Below are 10,913 nucleotides of genomic sequence, written 5' to 3'. Positions count from 1 at the left end.
TTTATGATTATCTTACTATTGCCCTATGGCAATCACTGTTTCATTACTGTATCCAACTATCCTCAAAGTTAGAATCTACTTTCATTGATAAAATCTGAGAACCAAACTTTCAGTTCTTCTTCAGTAGGTGTGAATCTAAGTGGGCTAAAAAGTGACACATTAAGCCAAAACTAACATTTGCAACTCTTTCGTTAATTTGATTCGTTGTAATGGTCAATCATCATGTGTTTAATGACTCAAAAGCAGACAATTAAAATATAAAACATTCAGTGGAAACAACAGTTGTTTTCATACTAAATGACTTTTTAAAAATCCATTAAATTAGTCACTTGTTTTACAAAGATAATTTCAGTATAAAAGATTTGTTTGGTAGGTTTTCCTTCCTCTGTCTTATATATGATAGGGAACAGCTTGGAAAGAAATACTCTAGCCATCAAGGTTAACATCTTTTGGTGTTATCTCTAGAAAATGATTTACTTAAAACCAAAATTCTTTTGGTTTTAGATGCGCTTATAAATAATAATTTAAAAAAAAAGCCACTCCCAATTATTCTCCATTTTGGAAGACATACATATCTTCACAATTATTTATGGAAAGAATAATGTATGTAATGATCTGGGAGCCATCTAGCTGACTGCATAGACACAGATATTAGTATATAAAAACTTACAATGGACACTATAACATTTATTTTCAATTTAAAATTTGTCATACCTTGAAGCATAACTTTATTATGAAAATTCAATAACTTTTGTTGTCAGTAGCCATAAAATTTTAAATCATATTTGTATCTTACTAGCTTTAAGTTGGAAACTATATGTAGAAATTCTAATTACATACAATGCATATGTAAGTAAATATATACCTTCAGAAAAAGGCAAAAATGTGATAAAAATTCGCAAATATTTGAGGACATGGCTTCTGTCCTCTAATGTAGGGTCTAGTTCTGTAGTATAGTATAACCTATAAACCAAAAGGAAAACTACAGGGTAATATGTGTTTTAAGGTACGTGATGCTATAAGAACACATACAAGGGTAACTAATTCAGATTTGGGAACTCAGAGAAGACTTTTCAGAGTATGTGCAGAAGTCATCTGTATGAAGATTTTAGGTGAGAGTTTTCCAGAGGGACAAAATCTGGGAAACTACAGGTGAGTTATATCTGTGCATAAGAGAGAAAGGGAGACAGAGACAGAGAGAATGAGTGTTTTAAGAGTGGAAAAAACATCAGTAGAACATGAATCTGTGTGAAGGAGGGGAAGAGGTATGGGATGGTTATGAGAGATAAATTAGATTGCAGAGAAAAGCAAAAACCATTTAGGCAAGTCTATTAGATCAATAATTTGTCCCTTGTCTTAAAAGAGATGAAGGAAATAGGAAGCCTTTCAAAGGCTTTTAGCAAGAGGCTCATATGTACATTTTAAAGAGCTCACTCTGATTCTACTGAGGGAGAATGAATGATAGGTGTGGGGCAGGCAAGACAGAAGGCAGGAGAACCAGTTAGAAAGCTGTTGCAGTCAACCATGAGAGAGATAATTTCACGTGTACCAAAGGAGTGGCAGTGGGAACAGATAAATCTGAGAGATAGGGAAGAGAAAGAGACAGGAAGATCTGGTGATGTCTTGACTATGAATGGAGGTGATGGAAAAGGGAGGGAGCATTAGAAAGACAGTGAGGCTCCCAAATGGGCAATCGGGAGCACCATACTGTGGTGATCTACTGAGAGAGCATTCTTAGGAGAAGCAGACATTAACATGCAAGGCTTAGATTAATGACCAGACGTACAGATTAATTTTTTAAACTAAAGAGTTGTGATTTTAAACTTCTGCATGTTAGCAATATGTCTTCCTCTAAAGTAAACCTTAAATTTAGATTTAATCTCTAATTTGGCCTACGGCCTTGGTAGCAGAATGTAGCTTGTGTTCAAGTCCTGGAATGAACACTTATAAACTATATGACGGTAAATTACTAAACTTCTCTGAGATCAAGTGTTTTTTTTTAATTTTTTAATTTATTTTTATCTGCTTACTCGAAAAATGTCATCTAGCTTGCCGAGTTGTTTAAAAAATTCAGTTAGATAATGTATGTAAAGTACCAAGCAAGTAAACAAGTAAAATTAGTTCTCAACTCCTACCCCCGCTTTTATGTCGATGTTCCTATAATTGTAAATTCATCATTAATGCACACACACATATATACATATATACATATGTGTGTGTGTGCGTATAGTCCCCACAAAGGTGTCCACAATTCGATCCCTCAAACCTGTGGATATTCTAATTTACATACAAAAGGGACATTTCAAATGTTATTAAAGTTTGGGGCTCTGAAATGGAAATATTATCCTGCATTATCTGGGTGAGTTCAGTGTAATCACACAAATCCTTAAAAGTAGAGGACCTTTGCCTGACATATACAGTCAAAGAAAAAGGGAGATGCGATGATAGAAGAGTTAGAGAGATGCAAATTTGCTGGCTTGAGAGGAAGGAAGCCATTCCCCAAAGGATGCTGATGGCTCCAAAAAAGGCAACAGAATAGATTCTCCTTTAGAGCCTTCATAGAGAAACATAGCCCTGTTAACACTTTGATTTTAGCCCAGTGACAGTGGACTTCAAAATAAAATAATAAACGTCTGCTTTTCTTAAGCCACCAAGTTTATAGTAATTCTTTATGTCAACAATAGAAACTTTATATATATATCTAATATATTTCGATTAATATTAATATAATCAACAAATTTTATATAAGTAAAAGTAAATGGTAAAATTTTAAAATAAGAACAAGGAAATATTTAGAGATAGCAGGATAAGAGCCAAGAAGCTATATATATCCTGGGCTTCAGACAGATTTGTGCTATCCAACTTCTGACCTCAAGCGCTTTTTGCCCACATAAACATGTCCATTGAGACTTGACCACTTGACCGTTGAGTCTCCTTTTCCTGTTTCACAGATATTTCCATGACCTCCTGTCTCAGCAGAGGGTGAGGAGATGTCATGAGGTTGTGAGATTTTTCCTCAGTATGATCCCAGACAAGAAAATAGTAGCCTTGACATGTGTTTTCACGTTTGTATGTGAGTAGAAAGCAACAACCAACCTTCCTACTTGATTCCAGGACTGAAGAGAGAGAAGTGGCGGTGAAGGGGCTTGAAATGAGGAGGAAAAGTGAGGAGGCAGCAGAACTTTGGAATCTGCGTATGGGCCTCTTGTCATGTTCTGTCAGGACTTATTTTCAATTGTGTGTCCTCTCTTAACACCTCCCACCTCTCCTTACAAAGAATTCTATGATATTTTTTGAAGAAGGCTACTAGGGGCCAATGAACACTCAACTGAGCACTGTCATGTAATACAAGTTCAAAAATATTCATTGAGAAATAAAAGTATAGATTGCCTATATTTTAATCTAAAGGAAAGAACTTTAAGAGAGCCAGGAGACTAAACAAAAGGTTGTTATATTGTTATTCTCTAAAATCACACTTTTAAAGTCTTACATTGTCAAAGGCTGATTTTTTCCCAAAATATGATTGATCAGTTTGATCATTTTTATTATTTTATAAATGTATTTAAAAGCACAATATTTTCATGGTAGACAAAAATACTGCTCTGGGGGGCTAACAACGGGCAGCACCCAGTTTTCCCTTCTCCAATAACAATCTCAGAGCTTTTAGAGAACAAAGTATCTCACAATCTAGATTGAACTGCTGCTCAGAAGCTCATTGAAATCACATTCGGGTTTTGGTTTCTAGTGTTTAGGACCATTACCTATATAACATATGCTGGAAAGTGCTTATAATATCATGTTTAGGTTTCTTTAAAGAGCCATATTTTAAGACTCATTTCTTTTGTCACTGATAAATGTGGTTAATACTAGTATTATATTCACATATGACTACTAGTATAATCATTTTCATCGCATTGGTCAATCATTCTTTTTAAATCATGTATAACAAACATGTTTTCTCATAAAATGAAACTTTTTCCCCTAAATCATCTCAATTATCTATTTTGGCTTTCTTTAGAAAGAGATTCATAGAAAGAGATTCATTTTTCTGTAAGAGTTAGACCTAGAATTTGATATAATTTATTACAAAATTATGAAATATTTCAAACATGATGAAAAGTGTAATATTATAATGAAAATCAGTGTACCCACTATTTATTTATAACGACTTCTAATTTTGCCTTATTTTGCTTCAGATTTGCTTTCCATTTTCCAATAAAGGAAACATTTCAGATGCAGTTCACCTCCCATGTATCCATCCTTGATTACATTCATTCCCTTTTATTTCCAAAGGTGACCTTTCTCCTGAATATGGTGTTTATTATTCCCATGACTGTTCTATACATTTTTACATATGATGTGTCCAGGTCAATGAATGGAATTTTTATGAAGGTTTTTTTTACATGATATAAAAGATCACTTGGTACATATTTTGGAACTTGTGTCTTTTATTAATATTGTTTGATTGCGATTCACCCATGTTGATAGATGCTACTCTAAGTCAATTATGATATTTATATTAAAGTATATCAATAGATGCATATGCAAAATTTTATTTATCCTCCTATAAGACATTCCAAAATTTTCAATATTGCAATGTAGTTCTTGAAAATGTATTCTTGTATATATGTGTGAGAATTTCCTCCACACTATTTACCACATGGAAATGCTGGATGATGAAATATGTCCATCTTAAAATTTATGAGACAGTTCTAAATTGCTTTGAAAAGGGAGTGGGCTGATTTATACTCCTACTGGCCATGTTTGAGAATTCCACTTCCTACATATCCTCACACACACTTGATCTTATTAATTTTAAAAATTTTTGCTCAATTGCATGGCTGTGAATGACATCTTAGAGAAAAGTAAGAGTAAAAGGAAATTGATCACCTTCAGGTCAAGCCCCATACTTTCATGGAGAATAAACTGTAGCCAAGGATGGTAAACAACTTTTCTAAATTCATAGATGTAGTTAACAACAGAAGCGGGATGTGAATAGAAACTTGCCTTGAATTCAAAATTTAGTTTTGGCTTTCACAGATATCACTAGTATATGTTTGAGTGATTTGTGAGGAGAAAAACACATGTATTATAATATGTTGCCAAATTTAAGAATTGTTTTCTATATTTTTATTGTCTTATTTCCCCCTCTCTATTTTTAGGAACTAGACAGATTATGGGCCTTTGAAAGTGACTATATGTTCATACTCCTAAATAATCAGCTGAATTTGATTTTATATTAAATATGAATGTCTAAGTATCACTTATTATGTTTTTTTTTGAAACAATAGATTTAAGAGTTATTATTCCAGAACTAATCACACAAAAAAGATGGCGTTGCTTTTGATTTTTAAATTCCATTTTATATAACACTGAACAATAGATGTCACTGTTTTGCCAATAAAAAAAACTATGAAATTATTTCATTTGATTATTTTTCTTCATAAACAATCCTTGCACTGAACAGATAAGTTATAGGGTTCTGGTAGAAAAATCTCACAGTGGCAGCGTCTTTTAAATATTAATATCTGCTAGTATTTTCTCTAAAAAGCAAACTAATATACTCAACCCATTACTTTCTAAATCATTTTAAATATAATTAATCTAAAACGTCTCACTTTATACCTTTATATTAATGTCTTGACAACTCGGTGTCATTACAAGGAGAGTTAGAATAAGGATATTTGTGGAGTATGGGCTCAGGTCAGAGAAAGAAACCTTGCAAGAAATGATTTATTATATTTTAAGTCCATGTAATATCTAGTAAGCTGACTTGATTGACAGGGAATTCATACAAAGTGGAAATCAGGGGTAGAGAAACCAAGTAAGAAGAGATATTGAAAGGAATGCAGTTGGGTCCTCTTTAAGGATGGCCAAGTGAGGAAACTGTCCTCCAAAACTCATGAATAGAATCGAGGCCATATTCAAATTTATATCACTTTTTGCCTAAATGAATCAGAAGTTATCAAGAAGCTAAGGTCAAGTTGCTAAGCTGTTGGCAGCAATAAGATGACCTGTCGGGAACAGTGGAGAGTGTTTAGAGATTGCTTAATTTAACGATAGTGTGTATTTTTTTTTTTTTTTTACACCTGGGGTATGTTATGGAAGAAGATTAGTTTAAGGTACAAGAAGACTGTTAAAATTTAAAAACTGTTTCCTTAAGTTCTCCATCGATTGTTACATACTCCTCAGCTAAAGCTCTAGAAGTATGTGCCAGATGCACCAGTCCTCCCTCAAAAAAAGAAAAGAAAAAGGATAAATTCAGAAAGTTTAGCAAACAGCCCGGCCCTGAATCTAGCAAGCTGTCTATCCTGATTGTATTTGTAAAGTGGTTTAGGATTTATGAAGCACTTTCATACTCATTATCCAGGCCGTTCTCTGACTTCTCAACCCGTTGCAAAATGACTTCTGAAGTGAGCATTTCACTGAAGCTGATCTCTCAAGTGTTATTAATGACCTAGGAAATGTCAAAAAAACACTGACCTTCTCTCAAGTCTTTCTTCGATTCAATCACTGTTTAAAAAATAAATAAATAAACTACTCTCTCCCTTTAAACTCTCTCCTGCCATGTTTTCTGTACTAATTTCCCCCATCCTGTTTTTTATAAACTTTTCTGACCTCTCCTTCACTAACAATTTCCCACTATCTTGTCCCTTAAAGATTCATGTTCTAAGATTTCTGCCTCTGGCCTTTTTCTCTCTGAATGCTTTTCTGAATGATTGTATTGGTGGGAAATATTTGAACCACCTTATATACAATTCATCATTCGACAAATATTTTACCTTATGTACCAGATGCTGTTTTAGGTATTGGAGACACAGAAGTCAGTAAAAATAACATTATTTCTTCCTTCAGCCCTTTAGTTCTTAGAAGAAAGAGCGTGTGAGGGAATATACTGAATTAATGACCAATGTTTCTACAACTTCTCCTTAATCACCCTCAGCCTTCAAACACACGTTCTTATACTCTTAGTCCTTACCCTAGCAGCTAGGAAATTATGATTACACCTTTTGTGAGAGAGTTATTAACATGGAAATTCAAGGAAAAAGAAATGAGTTAATATTCTATTTCTGAGTATTAAAATAGACGTTTGGAACTGACAGTAGAGATTATGGTCTTGCAAGACAAGGCTTGTAAAGGTACAAGAGGATGAATTTTTAATTTTATAAAATAAAGACCTATAGGACTCATACCATAAAGTTTATTCTGTAAACAGCAGTTTTTCCTGCTTGGCTGCCCAAATAAGATCCCATGGGCTATTGAATGAGAGAGAACAAGAGAAGGACAATAGAGGGATGCGTATGATCTATGTCCTCTTCCCTTTGAGCTTTATCCTAACAGGTGGGGGGTTAAACCCTACAAAGATTTAAGAATCCAAAGAGTAAGATACCTATGTTCAGATACCTGATCTGGTTCTCAGATGCTGCCAAGAACTCTACAAGTGTAGAGACAGCTGCATGTGGCCAAGTAAAGGTTGAATCCAAACCTACAGAGCCTCAGGACAGATCTCTGGTAGGTGGTAGCTACATATCAAATGTTCCTCTGTAGGGCTGACTGTGGCAGAGATGTGACAGTCGATGCCAAGGACTTGGGGAGCTCTGTGGCTAAGACAAATGAGTAGCATAAGCAGATATGCCATTGAGTTTCTTGCTAGAGGTCAAATTAGAGAGATGAGGCCAGGCAGGTGCCAGTGTGAAAATATGACCCCCCTTCCTTAAACCAGCTGTTTGCCAGCACAAGCAACTCCTGAAGACTAGGCATTTACCTAGGATAACTGCCCATGTGAAAATTTTAGTTTCTGCCATTGGGCAGAATGATTTCTCAAAAAAAGCTTTAAAAAATTAAAGACAATTATACTTTTTCTCCTACTATAGGTAGGTGAAATAGATGGAAAATATAAATGTCTCCACAGAAGTGTTGAGTACCTATGAAGTGTCAGGGATCACATGAGATGCTAATGATACACTAAATAAGATATCGTTCCTGTCTTCAAAGATCCTAAATTTCATTAAAAAGACAATATTGAGCCAACTTTTGGCTGGTTTTCCTTTACTTACACCAAAGAATTCAGCCTACTTACTGCTTCAAATGTCTGTCCTTTTATTTTTGGTCAGCTGGGGTGTTCTTTCATTATTCCATACTTAGGATTGAGTCACTTTTTTCTGAAGTTTTCCCCTGTTCCTTTGGCTAAATTAACCATCACCTTCAAGATTCCTATGGCCCCTTTTATAGCAGGATAGTACATTTTTTCTACACTTCTCAGTTGTGCAAGGCTTTGTCTCCTTACTAAAATGATAAGCTTCTTAAAGGCAGAGACAGTTATATACCTATATTTCTGTCTTTAGCATCTAGCACATAAAAGGTTTCAATAATAAAGAATACGGAGGGTCAAATTATTTGTTTATAGTTACATAGCTACTAGATGGCAAAGCTTTCAATTAAATGCAAAATATCTGACTCTAAATCTGGCATTATTGCTCACTTAGCTCATTTCGTTTCAATCTCAGCATTTGGAACCATGTCCAGATAGCGTAAGATCAACAGTTTAGATTCATTAGTGTGGCCATGTGTAGCCACCTTGTTCCTGTCCTCACAGACCTCATAACAAAAATAAGCCTGAGTATGGTATATGATGTGACACCATGCTATAACTTTTATTTTCAATCATTTCATTGTAAAATTCTTTGTACTCATTGCTTTGATGATTTCTCCCATTTTTTTCCCCTCCGGGTTATTCCATTCATTCCCTCCATTACCATCCAAGCTCTTGTATTCTGGTGGATGGCTCTGGGAGACAGCTTCATTCATGTTCAGGATCACCTCAGAAACGCAAGTATAGAATGCTGCCTGGATCTGTCCAGTTTTTAGCCTTAATTATTGATTTGGTTCAATATCTTCTTTAAGCTATTAAAACCTTCTGTCTTTTTTCCTTTTAGTTTCTGAGATTACTTTATTTAAAATTAGAAAAGGAATGCCTTGAATAGAAAAAAATACCACATTTCAGAAAAATGACATGTTAAAGTTTTCTATCAGCAGTTGTTCTTTTGCAGAATAAAAAGAATTGCACAAATATTTCATAAATGACAGGTTCGCTTTGAAGATAATATTCTATACTTTGAATAACAGGCAATGTTGACATTTTTAAAAGCAGTACATGCTAGAACTGTTTCAGCTATTAGAATGATATTTTAAATCAGTAATCATATTGCAAAGAAAAAATAATTCATTCATTTAACCATACATAAATATTTATCTAGGATTCTCATACTGTTTTTTTTTAATGTAGATTGTTAAAAAATAATTTTACTTAAAAAAAATAACAGAAGAATATTGTAAAACCTTACTATCACAGAGTATTTGTGGGAAGGAGAATTTGAAATTATGAAACCTTAAGTTCAGTATTTTAAAAGTTTTATTAATTGCAAGTTCATCCAGCAATTCAAAATGAGTTTGTCCACTACAGAAATGGAGAAAAGCTGCTTTAATTAATAGATAAGCATAGTTGTAATTAGCATGTCAACTTTTTGTGCGCAAATGGATGTTTCCAAAGTATTGAAAGTATTTATTTTTTCTCACTTTAGGAGCATTGACAATTTCCAAACACTCTTGTTAAAGCATTAATTTTCTTTAAATCATCCTTTTAAATAAACTTCAGGGCATCTGTGTGAACTGTCAGCAATTCTCTTTTAGTGGACCCCAATTAGTTTATTTTCTGAGATTTTTCACTTACAGAATATCTTATTTTCTAATATTCATATTAAATTGTATGCTATGTATTTTGAGACCATTTAAAGTACCATGTATGTTCTCAGAAAAAAAATTAACGTCGGTGCAAATATCAACGTGCACTTATTAAGGAAGAATAACAACAGAAGCAATTATACTAAGACTAGTTAGCAAGCATTTTTGTTTGGTTGGTTTTTTACTAAAGCAGAGATTTTAAGTTGTTCTGCAGATGTGGATGTAAGAATCCATAAGAAAAATCTATAAGTAGACATGTAAAATATGTGTACACGCACACACACACACACACACACACACACACACACACACCTGCACACACACAAATAGGTTTGTTTTTCACAGCCCTTCCAAAGGAAGAGTTAAGAAAATCTGTAGGTGAATTGCTCTCAGGAATTTCCTTTGTTTTTGGAACTTTCTGCAATTTCCAAATCTGCAACAGATAAGCAAAAACTAGATATAAACTCACTAATAACCGATGCATTTAACATTGTTCTTTAGTTTCTGTATTCACTTTCCAACAGTGGGTACCACTGGTTGCCTATGTTTATATACTGGTCTCCCTAACTTGCTAAGTTTCAACATAGGATAAAAATCTTAATTTGGTTGCTATTGATTAGAACTTATTATAAAAAAGAAAAAAATCGATATGTACTTTGTTTCCAAAGTCAAGTATAAAATGCATAAATCATTATTTGTGTTGTTTATGTCAAAAAATGTAGTACCATCAAGATAGAGTAACAAACTATTTTACTAAGGTCTCAATCAAGTTGAATAAAATGCCCAAATACTGCAATTTAGGAAGGTATCAAAGAACAAATAGGTAGTTAGGATATAAGGGGCCAAAATTGCAGATAGCTACAGAGATAGAAGTAGATTAGTGATTGCCTAAATCTAAGATATAGAGGGTTTAAGGGATGACCTTAAGGGGTGCAGCGGTTCTTTGGGGGGTAATGTTTTAAAATTGATTGTGGTGATGAATGCATAACTCTGAGTATACTAAAAGCTTAAAAAAAAAAAAAAGATCACAGAGAATGACTTTAAGATGGTCATTACATTCACTGCTATTTTTTCCCCTAGGTGCATTTGCTGACTGGAGTGTGAATAGTAAGCCCAAACAAAGCAGTAGTCAAATAATTATTGTTGCAGTCTCACAGGAACATAGTCTCATA

The sequence above is a fragment of the Pteropus alecto genome, unplaced genomic scaffold (assembly GCF_000325575.1).
Source record: "Pteropus alecto unplaced genomic scaffold, ASM32557v1 scaffold98, whole genome shotgun sequence".
Taxonomy (NCBI): Eukaryota; Metazoa; Chordata; class Mammalia; order Chiroptera; family Pteropodidae; genus Pteropus; species Pteropus alecto.
The sequence above is the reverse complement of the archived record's forward strand: the minus strand, read 5'-3'. Positions refer to the sequence as shown.